The sequence below is a fragment of the Electrophorus electricus genome, unplaced genomic scaffold, assembly GCF_041902795.1.
Source record: "Electrophorus electricus isolate QZ-2024a unplaced genomic scaffold, ASM4190279v1 Scaffold48, whole genome shotgun sequence".
Lineage (NCBI taxonomy): Eukaryota > Metazoa > Chordata > Actinopteri > Gymnotiformes > Gymnotidae > Electrophorus > Electrophorus electricus.
The window spans coordinates 841,524-860,209 of NW_027658766.1; the positions used below are offsets into that span (position 1 = coordinate 841,524).

The following is an 18,686-nucleotide window of genomic DNA, read 5'->3' on the forward strand; positions in this document are numbered from 1 at the left end:
CCTTAACAAACCTATCACTTCATCATGGTCAGAATATTTGTTATAGATACATGTAATGCTTCAGCATTGCTACTAGTTCTAATACACTCAAACTAGTGCACCAGAGTGGGTGATGGTAATGGTACTGTTAGAAGCAAACCTATATGACTGGGGTTGGGCTTCCACACACTGTCCCTTTCTCCCAATTCACAGAGCGGAAACGACTCGTTTTCAGCCTGGTTTTTTTTTTTTTTTGCACAACCAATTTCCAACCTCTCTATATATATATCGCTTGGAATTCAACAGGCACCTGTTGCTACTGCACCTTTAAGACGGATGTAAGATAAATGAGCTCCTTTATGATTGGCTGCCCTGTATTGTGCTTCATTCAAAAGGTACTCAGAGCTGAAATGCCTGAGAAAGGCAATTTAAGTGGGTGTGCTAAACCTCTATAGGCTGAATAGGCAGAGATAGGTCAATAAAGTGTTCTTGTGACATTAGAAATACAAATTTCAAAAGGGGCATTTTTGGCAGCTTAACTGACATAGTTAAGAATTTTAACATTTAAAATATATATATTAAAAGGAGAATGTTACTCATTTCACTCTGACTGTAAAACAGTGCATATTGTGTTAAATGGGATTTCCATCCCATGTTTTTAAGGCTGCCTTATGTATAAATAAATATGCAAGAATGCAGAGCATGAATAGGTCAGTCTTCAATTCTGTATCACATACCTACCCTTGATAACACCGTGGTAACTGGAAAAAAACAACCCTTTTTACTCAGTTGTCACTACTTCCAATAGACTTCACGCTAATCTCATAGAAGTCCACCCCTTTCCGTGTCCTCCGGAAACAGCACTTCCGTTATGTTGTGACAGGATTTGTTCCTGAAGTTGTATGTGTTTTCTAAATTTGCACCGCATTTCTAAAGTGTGTTACCACTTTGATGAATATGCTTTGTTTATTTGCAGCACGATGGGTTTTCCAGGACACCGTAATTTATGCATGTTTAATTCCATCTTTTATTCACGTACTAAGCCCAACTCTATAGGCTAATATTTATAAAACCGAGATAACCATAGAAACGTCTTCATCTGTGCTTGATACTTTGTTCCTGAAGTTGTATGCGTTTTCTAAATTTGCAGCGCATTTCGAAAGTGTAGAGATGCACTGTTGAGGTAGAGATGCACTTTCATTAATACTGCTTACACTGTGTTTCTTTACAACACGCATGGACGTGTTGAAGCAACTCATATGCATGGAACACTAATACTCAGAGCATTGGAAGGTTGAAATCAGAAGCTATCTGGCTCACACAATGTTTTAAATGTGCCAAGGGAAATTCCAAGTGTGGCCATCCTTGAGTGGAGTGGAAGATAAATATGTTTTTTTTGTATTTCAAAGCGGCTGTAAGAGTATAACAGGCAGTTTAGAACATGTCAGTCCCTCCATGTAATTTGAGAGAAAATATCCTATGAAGATTGGACCAAGATTCCTGCAGAGTATTTTCAGCACATAGTGGAAACTATGCCAGAAAGAATTTCTGCAGTTCTGGAGGCCAAAGAAGGTCCAACATGCTATTAAATGGGTGTACTTAAGCCCACTGTGTCCTATAATAGGATGTTGCTGGAATGTATGTGGATGTTGTTGGAATGGCCGCAGAGTTGCGGCAGCAGTACAGGTAGTCTGTGATCCTTTCCCCCATCCGAGTGAGTTTGCCCTATTGCACGGGGTCGAGTTATGATGTGAATGTTTAATTACACAGGATGGATTGTGGGCTACAGAACCAAACAGCCTTCAGGATTCAAGTAGAGAAAGGTGAAACTTCTCCAGCCTTTGAGTTAATCACAGGACTATTGCATAGCAATTAGGGATAACAGAACAGCTTTCGGGGGGTTTGGGTGGGGTGCCTTATCCGCCCCTTTAACAGAGTAGTCACAATTCAAATTTCCCTTCTTCCATTGTTTACAAGGCATTATACATGTGGTTTATTTATAGTGCACGGAGTAATATGCAGCGAGTCTGGTCTGTCTGCTTTGGAAGAGAAACATTTGGCCAAAAGAGCAAGACACAGCCAGGAGGATGATTGCTAAGAGCACATCATAATATGCACCTTAAAGCTGTGCTCTACAGCTAGGTCCTGTTCCATGACTGCATATATAAATTTACTACTGACATTGCCATTTATATCTGGCCATTTACAGTGCACTCTTGCTCAGTGCAGCACTTGAAGCTGATTTTCCATTGTGTAGTTATTATGTTCAAGAGATGTTTGACCCGGTCAGGGTGACACACTTTAGTGAGGGCAGCAGTATCCTAGAGGACACTACAGACAGTGACGGAGACATCTCAGAGCGCGAGGTGAGAGGTTGAGTTTTTTGTTACTCTCTCTACGACATACTTTTCATGCCAGGTACTATTGTCCAGTTCAGCCCAATTTAATTTACTGCCTTGTATTATCATATATAAATTGCTGAACATCTTATCACTCAGTTTCAAACATCCCCTCAGCTGTTTTAAGCCATTTCGGTTATTCAGAAGTACTGCTAAATGGATGTGGTGGGAAAATGAGAGCACATCAAACACAGACAGCTTTATGCATTGAGTAGTAAAGAGTAAAAGTTTATTGAGTTTGTAAAGGGAAAGAAATGTGAGTTCCACCTTCCAACTATAACTTTTCTAGGATACGTGATCAGCCATGGTGAAATCACTACGGATGATAAGAAGATCAATGCCATCTTCCAGTGGCCCATTACTATTATAGTTAAAAAACTCCAGAGATTCTTGGGATTTGCAAACTTTTACCGATGCTTCATATGGAATTTTAGCAGCATTGCAGCTCCTCTCACAGCCCTCCTGAAAGGAGCAATGACCAAGCTACTTTGGAATCAGGAGGCTGATCAAGCATTCAGGAAACTGAAAGAAGCTTTTACCACGACTAGCATACGTCGACATCCTGATCCTTCCATTCCATTTGTCGTGGAAGCTGATGCTGCTAACATCGGGGTAGGAGCTGTACTTTCACAACGATACGACAAGTCCAAGTTACAATAGATGATTAAATAGACAAGTGTATATAAAATAGATGATGGAATAAACAAGCCATACAAGACACAGTCATCCCAATGGAATGTCTGTCGGGAAAACATTACCTACCTTGTGCTGTGACCATCTGTTGAAGTGGGCTCATTCTTCGCTGGTTCAGGGCTATGACAAGCGATATTTATAAGTATGTTTCTTCATGTTCAATTTGCAGTCAAAGCAAGATGCCTAAGACCCTACCCACAGGAAAGCTCATGCTTCTTCCCGTACCAGAAAGTCCTTGGTCTCACATCACCTTAGATTGCGTTACTGACCTCTCTGTCCTCACTGTAGTTGATGGATTCTCCAGGGGTGTGTGGTTCATTGTGTTTCCGAGTATGCCTACAGCCTGCCAAACTGTGGAAGCCTTGTTTAACCAGGTGTTCCGTATATTTGGCATCCCAGAGGACATAATATCATATTGGGGACATCAATTCACATCTCGAGTTTGGGCTTCCTATATTGAACACATCGGGGTAGCTATTAGTTTTACATCCACAGTCAAATGGCCAATTCCTACATTGTTTTTATATGAACAATCCATCAGACCGGTCCAAGTTCCTCTTATTGGCAGAAATGGCCCAAAATTCACTTACTAGTTCATCCACTGGCTTGACTCCTTTTTATTGTATTTTAGGTTATCAGCCTCAAATGTCCCATGGACTTCCATATCAGCTGGTTTCCCCGCTGTGGATGAGTGGATGCAGCGGAGCGAAAGGGTATGGGAGGAAACAGATCAGTGTATTGTATGAGTTCTCTGAACGTATAAGGAAATTGCGGACAGGCACAGAGGGGAGAACCCGATATACCAACCTGGTGACAGAGTGTGGCTCTCTACACAGGACTACCGCAAGCCGGGGTCATGTCGCAGGTTAGGTCCCAAGTATATCGGTCCATATGAAATGACCAAGCACATTAATGAAGTCACATATCAACTCAACTTACCTGCTCACTTTTGTGTTTTGAGGTCATTTCATGTGTCCCTTCTTAAGCCTGTTGTTCCTGTTGTGGCCTTTGGATGAGATCACCCCTGAGGTCACTCCTGTATTAAGTATGTTGGTTGCTGTCATTAGAGTGTATTGTTTCTGAAGGTTTTTTTGCATTATGCAATGCCTCTTCGCAGAGTGTGATTTTCAAGAACTTTAGTAAGCAGATGACTTATTTGCATCACCTTTTTTGGTAGGACAAAGCCCATCCATGAGCCAAAGGAAGCTGAGGTAGGCCCCATTCCATGAAAACACAGGGAGTGTGTGAACCAGGATACCAACACAAGCATACATGCAAGCTGACACCTACCCTCCCCTTGTCCAGTGGTTTGGCCAGTAGACAACTAATGAAAAACATTTCAAAAGCGTTTATACAGAAGCCAATGTTCAAATGGCTCTCTGTGCAGTGAGGAAACATATCATAAGGAAGTGCAAATTCCACTAAAGTTTAAGTAGGATCACTGAATTCAAAGTCTAGAGCACTATTACACTATGACTTCTAACAATAGCGTAAAAACAGTAATGTCATTCGTTTTTAGGAAAGGAATGTAAAAGTTTATGAAATATTCTTAAAAAGAGGACAGTTTGATGAGGAGCTTGGTCTTGCACAGCTACCAAAACCCAGGACTGAACTAGGAGTCTTTTGATATTCAATCTAACACTCACCCAGCTGAGCTATTTCAGCTAGTGACTAAATACTTTTGCCTGGTTTCGATCAAAATGTTACCAATGAATGTAGGTCATGTTCATGTCAGAGGAAACTGTCACCTTTATCCCTGGTGAGCTAGTGGCTAGGATTCTCTTTCAAACTTAATTTTTATGTGGAATAAAAAGAAATATGAATACCTCTCTTTATGACCTCCTAATGCTCATGCATACCAAGTCCAGTATGCATACAAACATCGTCAGTATACTAGGAATACAGAGTTTGAAAAATGTTTGTCAGAAGCATCTGAGCTTTATTGCTGGTGGGTGAGTGGCTAGGATTCAACACTTTCACCACTGCAACTTGGGCTTGATTCCTGGTCAGGGGACGCTCTTTTTGCTCACTTAAAAAAGAAGCTTGTATGTGAAAAAACAAACTTCCTTTGAGTCAGATTTTAACTGACAGACTAAGGATAACAGTTTTAAATTCTACAGTCCTCCACTCTACCAACTAAGCTATTGAAGGCAACAGACATGTAATCCCATAAGTCCAAACACCAGTATGTTGGCAAGAAACACGGCCAGTTATGGATGTTTGAATTGTTAAGTTCATTTGACACAAAGAAGAAACATTGCATTGTACGAGTTGGAGATGTTCAGCTCCAACAGATATCTCTTGATTACATTTGGATGCATACTGGACTTTGTGTACAATCAATAACTACTGGTACTAACTCAAAGTATGTTTCCCCCTTCAGTTTTATTTTATGCCAGAATAAAGACTTTCTGTCTTTAGAATTCTACATGACTCAAACTGAGATGCAGCAGATCACTTAGCTAGAACAAAGGGTCTTGTACTACAATAACGACTTTTGCTTTATTGCCCATAAGGTCCACCTCTTTTTTCTTTAACCCTCAGATCATCCCGTAGATGTTAGAATTATTCTAATGAAATTATAATTAACATTTAAAAAAATTCCTTAACATCACTCTTAAAATAACTTTTACCTTACAAATGATTTCTTTACCAGCAAATTTGAGTTGGTATGAATTCATCTATTAATTTTTCGTTATTATTTCATTAAATACATGCCCCCCCCCCGCCCCCTAAAAAAAGAATAACAGTCCAAATGAAAGGTCTAAATGAATCTTTGCAGTAACAACAGTCTTTTATGCTCTTCCAACCACCCCACCTCCTCCCAGTGGACACACCATGCTCCAGTACATGATTCTGGAGTGCTGTGCTATCTGTGCTCCCCACTAACTTTTCCTACCTGCTGGGGTTTCTCCTTCCTGGACCTGCCTTAAAATGCTTAAAATGACAGCACCTTGCCCTCCATTTACCTGCAACATTCTGCACTGTCACAAACAATATTTATGTGCAGATTAGCAGATGAACCTCACCTGGATGATCCACATTTCATTTCTTTGTACTGTTATAATAATGAGTTACTGTATTTCTACCCAGGTGTTCTATCCAGGTGAACTGTGCTCTGTTTCTATCTCCTATGATGTCTTTGTGTAGGAATGCTGTAGTGTATCTTTCATGCTTACAATTTGTCAGCCATCCTCTACCCAACTCATCTTTGCCCAGGTTTATCCAGGGTTAACCGAAGGAGGATGAGTTCCCTTTTGAGTCTGACACCTTCCAAGTCCCTTCCACCATTCCAGTGAGTTTTTCCTACTGTCACCCTTGCCAATGTCATTTGGCTTATTTATCAGTTGTCACAAGGTGTTAACGTTATTATGCACATGTATATAAAATGTGTATATACTCTATATACATAAATATATATATATATATATATATATATTGCATTATTCTCTGCACCTTACATGTTATTTGCAGTTTGGATTGGATTATAAAGTGAATTTCATTGGTGAGTACTATATTTTTTGGTGACAAAGTATAATCTAATCTTTACAAAGCAGTGACCAGAAAGGAAGACCTGGATGAGGCTTTGGTCCCCATGATAGTTAGAGACACACAGCCATTTAGCATAGTTGAGGATAAAAGCTTCAGGGACTTGGTAGCAAAATTGGATTCAACTTATATTCTCCTAACTAGGAAGGTATGTGTGGTGACATGGATACATTATGAGAGTAGTATTAAAAATATATATAATTATTTTCTTCCTTCCCTTTAGACTGTAAAGGCCATGGTTGAGGCCAAATGCCAATAAGAGAAAGAGAAGGCCAAAGCTGAGGTCCAGAAAATTCCTGCAATGAGTTTGTCAGCAGATATGTGGACATCTCTTAATGTGGATGCCTTCTTGGCTGTGACCTGCCATTTTATAGATGACAACACATTTCTGAAGTCTACACTACTTGGTGTTGTGAAATTCCTGCAGGCGCATACGGCTGAAAATTTGGCCTGTGTGAAATCCTCTCTTATGGAAGAATGGGGAATAAAATAAAGTCACATGTCTGGTTACTGATGGCACATCTAATATGATTGCCTGTGGAAATAGCTGAAGCTGCCTCATGCGCTTCAAAAAAAAAGAAACTGAGGTTGAAACAAGGTGTTGGAGCGATTAGTAGAACTCAGGGAGCCTGTGGGGGCAGATTTGGCGGGTTTACAAACTGATATTCCTGCGCTGATCTCTGATGTGTACAGTAATGTATGTGGGTGCCGGTCTATACTGTATTCTTTTCACAAGGCAACTGTGGAGCTGTCAGACCTCAGTGGCAGGCATAATCATATCCCAACACATTTCAGACTAAAGGATTTGAACTCCCTGGCACTGCCAGACACCTAACTGGCTATAATTTGATGGGGAGGATGCAGGTTGTCTGCATGCCTCTGGAATTGCTTCTTTGACCTATTCACACAGCGATCGAGAGCCTTACACTAATGCCAGAGTCCCTCTGATTTCATACTTTTCTCTGCATTGTCCAAGATTTGTAAACAAGCACAAATCCATGGGCAAAGTTTTGTAATCAAGAACACACTCTCATGTACTTGGAACATGTCTTAGCAGATTGTGATTTACAAGCAATGTTATAAGCAACACAAGTTCAAACAGGTGGTTTGTTGACAAGGGGTCATTCATCAAACAAAACCCACATGGCCCATATGGGGATCGAACCCATGACCTTCGCGTTATTAGCACCACGCTCTGACCAACTGAGCTAATCGGCCTTTCTCCGTTCATTTCGCAGTTTTTGGTGCAGCACTGAAGGGAACCTTTCCATGAAATTGTAGACTTGGTGTCAACGAGATTACGGCCACTTTTTCGACCGAGCATAGGTGAAAGTTGACACTTATTGTTCCCTCTGACAAATGGTTATTCTGTAGCCAACTTTTGAATTAAACTTCAAAAGCAAATGTGGAGAAGCTTTTGTTAAAGAGCAATTCAGTGCAGTTGTACACAGTGACGAAATCATCAATTGCAAAGTCCACTGAGCTTTATTGCTGCGAGTTACATAGTGCTGTCTATTACACCATGAAATCTGCCATAACAACAAAAATGTAATGTCTGATTCTGTGAGCCAAGGAATATAAACCTTTTAGGGACATATTTAAAATATCAGATTTTCTGCCTGAGCACAGAGTAGGCATTTTTTTCTAGCTTTAACCATACGTCCTCTTTCTTTGGAAATCTGTGTCATTGCTGCATGAATAAGCAGAAAGATTTTGAGCAATTTTTTGTCTGGGTCTAAGGGGCAATTTATTCAAACCAAAAGATGCTATTTTAGCTAGTTTGTCAAATGAACATGTCAAACCTACAGAGACAATGTGTCTAGCTACAGAGCTCTGCAAGGTTTAATTCTTGGAAGTATTTGAAGCCATAGAAAGTTATTCTGTAAGCATTGCTTAACTCAATAAAAAGAGACAGTTAGAGCCAATGGCTGCCAGATCTAACATAGCTCACATTTTATAGTGTTTGCATAGCATATCAGAATCTGCAAGAACTATTCCTGTCATTTCAGGAATAAGCTTTTTTGACTTCACAGCTAGATGAAATATTTAGGGTGGATGCAGGATTTGGTATGATCTCCTAGAGAATTGCCATTCCACTGTGTCTTCAGCTTTTGTCCGATCTGCAAACAAGTCCCACTCTAGGAGAACTAGGTCAAGTGGTAGAGTGCTCTTTTAGTATGTGAGTGTTAGTGGGATTGATGCTCACATTCTCAAGTCTAGAATTTGTAGTTTTTTTTCTATGATGAAATCCTTTCTGATAGCAAATGTTTTCGGGACCTGCTAATACGCTTATGCCATGCACACATTACGTGACTTTTGAAGTTTTCAAATTGATGTATGGCTCACACTGCACAACTGTATGTCTTGGAATCTGGAAAGCTTAATTTGTGGTATCTCAGTGGCAGACATAATCAGTGATAAACCACTGATATGTCAACTGGTCTTAACACAGACAGATTTAACTTACTCTGTTGAGACTGTGTCTAACTTAAACCTTTCCTTCAAATAGAAGAGATCCTTGTTGCAGAGGTAATGTTTTTACCTTTATATGGTTTTCCCACTCATAGTCATGCAACACACAAATGCAAACCTCTCACAGACTGTCTCACACACATCCAGTTATTCATCTGAACACATGATGTTTCTGTCTCTGTACCGCTATTAGTTATGCAATGGTTCCTCAATACTAGCACTAACTGAACAGGGTTCTGTATAAATATGATCTTTATAACAGCTGCCATAACAGCAAAAATGTAATGTCTGATTCTGTGAGCCAAGGAATTATTATTGATATTGTGAATATTTAATAACCTCCAATGCCAGCAAATTAAATTTCACAATATTGTGAAAATTGTAAAGGATACTTTATTCATGTCCTCATTGCTAAAGATTGTATCGCTTTATCACAGCGATACGCTAGTTAGCTAGCTAACAGTTGAGGTCAGCGAGTGTGAAACTCGGGGCTATAAACCATTCCTTGTGGAACCATTTCATTGTTCAGCTTTCAACTTTGATCGTTTAGGTGCTGGTAGTTTGTTAGCTAGCTAACTGTTCAGCAATAGAAAACCTACTTTTGTATGATTTAGAGACCCAAATTCACAAACCTGTGGGTTTTCAAATTGATCGTTCTCTCTAAATAAGCAAAATGAGTTAAGCCATTACTACAGCTATCGGACTGTTTGAACTACAATATTCGACTGTTCATTTATTGTTAATTAGATTAAATTAACTTTCATAAACATTCTGTATTAATAGAATGTAGTTTGTAATGACTGATTAACTGTGTATATTCAACATGAAGCTATTCATATAACGTTTCAAGTTTGGTTTATTTGTAACATACATTTATTTGCCACTTTCATTTTTAGGCTGTAAAATGAAAGCTCCTTGCTCACAATCATTGCTATAGTTTGATCAAATTCAGTTATATATATAAACTCCCTATTCAATGGGAAGAAACCAGTTCATGTCATTGTGAATTGCTGGTTCTGTAATCAAAACACTGAGGTTCCATATGAGAACAGAAACTGCTGAGACTGTCCATTCTGTGTGCAGTACAATGGCTTCTAAGAGGTATTGCTGTATTTGAGACATGGTGAGGACATATTTTAGTGAAAGTCTTCCAATGATGCACCCTTACCTGAACCATTTTATGCTGTTGCTGCTGTTAAAAAATGCAGAATGGTGATTATAACGAACCGATCCTTGCACAATATATGGAGCACCTCAACCATGGGGTATCAGCTGGTGTCCCTGTGCTTGATGCATCCAAGACTCAACCAGACACTGAAGATCAAGCAGCTGGCTTCCTTCACTCCCAGAGAGGAAGTAGGTTTTCCATTTGAACTGTTGCCTTCTTAGTTAAGACGTATGCATTGTTGATTGCAGTGCCAGAGCTGTGAAACTGTGCAAGGTAATGCATGTCCAGTGCTGGACTTGGGCAAAGATTGTGAGTGGGTCTTCAAGGGCAAACAGGATCTGATGGCCCACATGTAGTTTGATATTATTCCTAAATAACTAAGTTTACATGGCTATTTGAAAGAAGCTGATCATGTAAGCAGCAAAGACAGAATATCATTCTCTGACTAAGGATTTAGTTGACTCATGTTTAACCCAACTAAACTGTGGTCCTGGCTGATTTTAGTTGGACTATTGAGCCACTGACTCATGCACAGAGTTTTCTGAGTATTTTGCAGTTTCTTACTGTACTGAGTTCTTACTGAGTATAACGTCAACTTTGATATATTTGTTTTCTTTTCACCGAACAAAGCCTTCAACTTTGACTGTGGTGACATGAAATCCAGATCTGCAGAGTGTTTTTTCAGTAACGCATCTTTTGCCTGTGCATTTTGATTGCAGTGTTAGGAGGTCATAACTGCTGATCAGAACTTTGGACAAGAGGGCTTATCCTCATGGCTCTCTGACTTTCATGTACAACAACAAACAATATTTTCTTATTTATTTTTTTCCAGTTGTAACAAACCGTTCTGCTGTTTTTTAACTTCTGTCAAATTTTTTAATGGTTGTACAGGACAATTACGATGGAAATTGAGGTGTACAAGTGCCACCTTGAACAGACCTACGAGTTGTGCGGGCCTGTCAGACAGCTAAGCAGTATGACATCCAGCACCAGAACCGACAGCTGCGGGCCCTGCTTTTCAACCACCAGCTCAGATGCAGCCAAGATGCAGACAAAGAATTCATTAAGGTGAGTAATTATTGTCAATGGTTGTCTTAGAATGGTGCTAAAGTGCTTAAGATAGTTTTTGGCGATTCTATAGCCAAGAATTCTCAAGATCACATCTAGCTGCATTGCTGTTGGGTGTGAATGACAGTTGCTCCTTCCCAGTTGATGCAAAGTGACGATAGAAAAAAAGGCGTACACGGAACTGGTAGTGAACACTGTCCTTCAAGTGCATATAAGTGCATACAGTGTTTGAGCCTGCAATCCAGTTCATTACCCTGTCCAACAGGCTCCCAGGTTCCCCTCCACATCTTCCTTGTCAGAGATAAAAATTGATATAAAAAAATGGATACTTGAATACTTTTGGTTACTTTTTTGTTCCTGGCTACCATGCTTTTTAAAGCATTGATTATTTCAAACATTGATTTATCTAAGATAAGCAAAGACCTGTTCTCTCTTGCTGCATTTTGTGGGTTTTTTTGGGTTTTTTTTGTTTTGTTTTCTTTCCAAATGAAGCTGTTGTTTTCATTTTTGGTGGGTTTCATACTATCCACACCAGCTTCCAGGTTTCTGTCCTTTTACATACCAAGCAATCAGCTTCCTTTCTCTTTGCTACAGAGCACCTCTTTTCTGTCCACACCTGCTTGGCTGGTAGCTCTCAGAAGCCTTGCCTTCCTCGCCTGTGCTTTTCTGGTTGCGGTGGCCATATGTGGGTCTGGATGTGACTCTGGAGACACATCCTCTCTCCACAACAGCCCGCACACTCTCAGCGGGGGAATCATCCCACCCAAAGAAGCCCACCAAAATGACACTGAAGCCAAAGCAAAGAGCATCACCAAAACTGCAAATGTGGAATGACCTGGTGGGTATTCTGCCAGAGAGAGGCAATAGAGAATATCAAGCTGATCTGGTAGTCTGGAAGCAACCACCAGATGGCTGTTGCTTCTGTTGCCCTTTTGACTTCCATCAACATCTACTCAGGCAGTAAAAAGAAATGGTGTACTGGGAGGTAGTAAATCTTGCTAATCAGTACTTGTTTTTGGCCTGTGAAAATACAAACAAACAATACACATATTCAAACACTTCTGAACTACAATTGCTTATCAGGATTTACACAGGCTTATGTTCTTAATAGCTCTTTGCTTACAACTTCATCAAAGCGGTTTTGTTCTACAGTATGTGCAAAGTCTACTTTCCCACACAGTTCACATGAGTCTTGATTCGTCCTGCTGGTTCTTCATGTCTGTGAATGTGAAAAATCAAACTTTTTTGCTTGGCTTCAAGCAGTGATCCTTTGATTGTATCATTCATGATTCATTTAGGATTACAACCAAGTGGTTCAATATCCAGCCAGAGGTGTACTCAAGTGAGGTAATAAAATGAAATTATTAATGTAAATAATATGATGGCAGGAATTGTAAAAGACCAAATTAGGCTTCAGAAGTAAGCAGGAAGTGAGAATGACCAAATATGGCCTCTGTGGCAAGTCCAGGATTGAGGCCAGGATACCACCTAAAGATACAATTTTAATAAAAAATGGTTTTGTAACTTGATGAAAATGTATAAATATTGAACCCACCTGAGACTGTTAGACATTCTGTGGTCAATACCTCGTCTGTATGCAACATTGAGCTCAGAATAAAGATGGCACCGGCTATTCCCTTCAATTAATTACTTTATTTTCTATTTAAAGTGTACTTGAGAAAAGGACTGGAAAGTGGGAAAAATCTAGGAACCACACAAGAATGTCTGGAGATAAAAATTCAAGGCTGCATAGCCATACCTTAATGTGAGAGATCCTCCATTTCAGAGTCTGCTGTGTGAGAGTCCTGTGCCTTTTTTCTCTAGCTTGGAATAGGACTGTTGCTTCTGCTTCTTAAGGTTTTCAATCAACAAGGACGGTGGCTCCACCTGCAATGAACCATGAGCTTGTTATATTGAACTGCACAAGACAGTAAATTAACTCTTGTATTCATTCTGTATGAAGTGCGCCTCACTTGAGATGTCAGCCAAAGTTTAGCAGTAAATATGGTTATCTGCAGTTAAGTGTGTTGCTATTGAAAGACATCTTCAGCTAAAAATAAGTCTTCCTTGACCCTAATCCACCAAGCCCAGATACAACACAGACATGCATGTGCTGTAGTTGGCTTCAAAACATTCAATGAACTTGTCAGCAACATGGTCCAGATTCCTGCAGCATGTGACATGCGTCTGCACGCATCCTGCCCCCACAGTCTCTGCCTGGCTCCCCCCACCCTCCTCCACCCCCAGTTTGCTCTCTCATCCTGCCCACCAGCAGCTAATGTCCGCCGCCGCAGCGCAGCACCTCCCACTGTATGCTGCATGCTCCTCTGTGTGCCTGTGGTAAAACCTCGCCAAGTTTAGTGTTCTAGCCACTGCACTCCCCTCCCCAACTCACACATCAATCTCAGAGGCAGATGGATTCCTGTCTCCCAGCCGCATCCCAACTTTTTGACCTGTACACATACTTGGATAAATGTTCTCTGTGAATACAAAACAGCAACATTTGTCTAGTGTACCGGAGACCTCTTGGAAGTTTTGTAGACAGATGAGGCCGGGCTGTGCTAGCTGAGAGAGACGATATTTGAGCTTGAATCCGACTAGCACATGCACAGAAGCATAGGGTATTATGAAGGCTCTGCATGATATCGTGACCCAAGGTTGAGCTTACAGTAGGTGGCCATATTGCCTCATATCAAGGGCAGTGTACGTTGGAAGACCATAGCAGAGACGTGTGACCGAACTATGTGCACGAGCGCATAACATGCCGCATTCCTTGTTTTCTCCCATTTTTGAGTGAAGCTAATTGATAGTGCCATCTGCCATCTCCTTTTAGAAAGGCAGTGCAGTGCCTTGGCTGTTGATGTGAGTTGTTTTGTCAAAGGAAAGAATTGAAAATGTGAGCGGTGATCTCCATGTAATACTTAGGCTTTAATGCCCTTTACCACTCATTCAGTGCTTGTCTGTGTTTATGTTTTCAGTGTTGCAGTGTGATTTTATTTAGGTGAAATTTGTTTTCAGTCTATCTGCAGTAGTGCACTTAAAGGGCCAGGAAGGTTAGTGGAACACATTTGCTCTGCCTCTGACCTCACAATTCCACTGTAACAACAGTGTTCAATTCCGTCATTTAAAAAAAACAAACAAACTTGTTTTGGTTTAAATTTGTTTAAAGATTTGTTTAAATTGTGTGTGCCAGTGTATCTGAGTGTGTTACAGTCTCTCTGACCCTTTACACCCATTAGTGCGTTCTTCCACTAGCTTCTCTCTCGTTCCTGCTTCAATATTCAAGGGAGGATTGAGATCCATTCAGGTAATTTTGCAGTCTTCAAAAAATGCATTGAAAGACATTCCAGTAGCTCAGTGGTGCACCTGCGCTCCACTCTGCTCCCCAGTTCGGAGGATGCCAGCACCTATGTTTAGTCTTTTATGTTTAGTCTTTTTTAGTCTGTTTCTTTTTATTTCCTTTGGACTCCAGTGCTTTTTAATAATCTGTTTTGGACATGGTATGGCTGCTCCATTACCCAGGAGCCCATACAAAGGTTCATTTCTGCCTGCATGCATAACTGCTGGAGGGAGGATTTTATGTCCAGAAAATGTTAAGATGGCAACAGCTCGGTGGGAGACAGTATGTGAGAATCACCTCTTAGGCTCATTTTACCGTTTCTCATGTAGAAGGAATTCCCTCACTATGTTCCCATTCTGAGCATCAAAGCCAACTGGGATGGGGGTTTGTCACATTCTGAATTCTAGCTCATGTCATATTTTGTCAGCATTGGCTTTGATAGACTCAGGTTATCAGTACAAATTTACATTCAAGATTAGTTGTCTTTTACATATATATCCTCTCTCCTGCAATAATGGCTAATTAGCTGCATCCATCATTGTAATTGTTTAATTTTTCATGCTAGTTCATTCACCCTTGTATTAGTGCCATGCATGTGAAACAGACTCTTGAAAGATTTTCTTTTTGTATCTTGCATGCCTAGCATAATAGGACATTCAAAATCCCTTGAAAATTTTAAACTTTTTTTTTTTATGTATATATCTCCTCAACATTCCCAGTACAACTGCTGTAGAGTCCACGACTCAACTCTTGACTAAAGTCTTCACTCCGAGCGTCTGAGCCGGCTGCTGCGGCATACGCCACGCTGCTCTGTGACCCTCACTCTCCACTCCTCTCCTCTCCCAGCTTTTCCAGATCCCTCAGATGCAGACAGCCCAGCCTGCCATTCCAAGTAACAGCGCTTCCTTTCGACCCGTGTCCAGCCAGCCCATCATGATGTTCCTGACACCCATGCCCTTCACCTCATCCCAGACCGGCCAGTACTACGTACTCCAGTACTACGTGCCTCAGGTACCCAGAGCAGAGAAAAGCGCCTGTGCAAATATGTACACAGTGTAGCAAATGGGTTGAAAATCTGTCTATAAACAGGTTGGCCAGCAATAAATAAACTGCTCCTAAAATGTGTAGATAAAAATATGTTTTATCTTGGAAGCAGAAATGAGAAGTTCTAGTTTAGTTTTTTTTCAGTGTAAAAACTAAATGTTTTTGTATTTTTTGTTTGTTTACTGCTTCGAATATCTCTTTTAGGAGTGTCCTATATGAATGGCCATGTCTGGTGCTAGGCCCTTTACTTCTGCTGTTCTGTTTCATTCTCAGTATCACCACAGTGGCCTTCCCTACGTGGGACATCCCCAGCAGTACTCCGTCCAGCCCACAGGACCCAGTACATTCTACCCTGGGCTCTTTCCTGCAGACTGCCCACTAGCATATGGTGAGTTTGGACTTCCCTTTCTCTACCCCCACCTGGGAAACCCACACGCGTGCTCTCACCGATAAAGAGACCTTTCTTCTGGGTATTCCCGCTGGCTGAAACTGGTTTTTCTTTTGCTCTCTAACTGAAACCAGTGCTTTTTTTTGGTCACCACTAGTGGCAGGGCCTTCATACTATCCTGGTCAGACCATATACACCAAATCTCCATCTATAATAGTGCATACAGCTCAGCAGCCTCCACCCACTAAGAGGGTAAAGAAAACAGTGAGTATTCCCCATGCCTCAGAGGTGAAATTAATTTAATTGTAGATTGACTTAATAGATGCAATAACTTGCTGTTCGCTAAGATCCGTATCCGAGACCCTAACCAGGATGGCAAGGATATCACAGAGGAGATCATGTCAGGAGTAGGCATTAGCCAGAGCACAAGCCCACCAGTGGGACGTCCCTGCACTACCCCTACTGCTCCACAGGTAAGCCATTCAGTCCCGCAGCCCGAGCCCCTGATCGGCTGCAGGCCGCTGCTTCGCGTGATCCACTCCACAGGTCAAAGTACTCTCTCATCTAGTCCTCCCTCATAATGAGCTCTGAGTTGATTGTTTGGTTGTTTGGCTGGCTTTCATTGTCTTGTCCTATTAAAAGCATCATACAATCAGCAACAAAATCTGATGGTGTAGTTTGATTTCCGGCCATTCTCTCTTCCTTCTTCAGTGATTCGGTCACACCGTTGACCCTCCTCCGTCATATTTGACTGGTTCCAGTAGCTTGTGTGATTGTGGCTGTTCTGATTTAAGAAGGCTTCTCAGATGTGTTTTGATGTTCCGACTTGCCGTGCCTATTCTTTCGTCTGCCTCCATCTTAGTTCTCCCTCACAGCCACTCGAATCCTCCTGATCTTCCCTCGTGTTCCCTCTACACAGACAGCCCACGTAAAGGCCCTGTAAGAAGGATTCAGCCAAACCCTGAGCACCTCAGCTCCTCTGAGGAAAGGCCTCTCTGTAAAGGGAACACTCACTACTGCGATGTTGCACTTACTTTGTGTCCTCTTTCCCTAAATGTTAACAGTGTTCCTCTTTCCTCTCTTTCTCTATTTCTCCTGCCCATTTATTTAAGCACCCCATGCTTGTCTGCTATCTCTTGCTGTCTTTGTGTCTTCACCCCCCCCCCCCCCCTCCTCCACACACACACACATTTTGTGCCTTTGCGGCTGGATCTTTTGCCCTCTTGTGCTTTCTCATTTCCTCTCTCTCTCTTTGTCTCTTTCTCTACTCACTTCTCTAATTATGCTGTGCTGTGCTGTGCTGTGCTGTGCTGTGCTGTGCTCACCCCCCCACCCTCATTGCCATTCCCCTTCTTCTGCATGTGTGTGCAGTATCTCTCTCTCTCTCTCTCTCTTTCTTTCTCTCTCTCTCTCTCTATCTCTCTCTCTCCATCTTTTCTGTCTTTTGCTAGTTTTTATGTCCACACCCTCATTATCCTCGCATTTTCTACCTCAAATCCCAGCAGCTGAACAGCCAGGTAGCAGAGCAGGGGAATGTCAGTGTCAGCCTGGCCCTGGAGGCCCACTGTCCGGCGAAGGCTGCAAGTCCAGCAGCCGGAGAGGCGGTTGCCTCAGGCACGCTGACGCCCTCATTGCCTTCCAGCACTGCTGCTCCTTCAGGCCTCACTCTCCCAGGCCAGGCTGTTATAGAGGCAGTCCAGGCCTGTGGAGCCTCCACTGGGGCAGAGCTGAAAGAGACTGGGAAGGAGCCAGAGGTCTTGCTGGAGGATAAAGTGGAGTCCATCTTACAGTCCAAGCTTAGGCAAAGCTTGAGTCAAGGTAAATAACCACATGCATGACATGCTATGTTAGGACACTAAAAAGACACCAGACCGATTTGTTATGTTTTACAGCTATTAGTTTATCCAACACCTGGAAGAAGCCAAAAGAGGACACTCCTGTGGGGCAGGCCCAGTGTCCTGACAGAGAGGTGATTCCTCTCTCCAGGTGCTCACTGTACCCCTCTCTGCATGCAGAGCCAGAGCTGAAGGATGGGAAGAGGCAGTATGATAGAGACTTCCTGTTGGCCTTCCAGTTCATGCCTGCCTGCATGCAGAAGCCAGAGGGGCTTCCTCCCATCTCTGATGTGGTACTGGACAAGGTAAGCCTGCTAAAACATTGGCCTTAGGGGAGCTTTAAAACCATTCCATGGAGAGGGGCTGATGGACTTCGACTTGACTCTGTTCTTTTCTAGATCAAACAAAACAAGCTGCCCCTGCAGCAGGTGGGCCCTCGCCTTATCGCCAGAGACCCAGGCTTCAACCCAGCCTCTGCAGACTTCAGCAGGGCAATTCCTGGAGGCAGGGGTGCACCGGTGGGTCTCTCCGCTCATCCCTTCTCTTCTGTCACAAATAAATGAGCGCCTGGTCATCTTTTGTGACCGAGGTCTTTGTGACAATGTTACCGCCCATAATAAAGAGCACCCATTTGTTGCTTCAGCTGCTCAGTGTAGGCCCGAGACGGCTGCCTCCCCGCAAGATCATCACCAACGTGTCCATGAACGACGAGGTGCAGCTGAAGAAGGCCGAGAATGCCTGGAAGCCTGGC

General features: G+C 42.0%; 1 non-coding gene across 1 annotated transcript; it reads right to left on the reverse strand.

Annotated features, from left to right (window-relative positions):
- Nucleotides 1–7,764: 7,764 nt before the first annotated feature.
- On the reverse strand, nucleotides 7,765–7,838 carry trnai-aau (transfer RNA isoleucine (anticodon AAU)). Its single transcript has one exon. It is a non-coding gene; the product is annotated as a tRNA-Ile (tRNA).
- Between the last annotated feature and the right edge of the window lie 10,848 nt (nucleotides 7,839–18,686).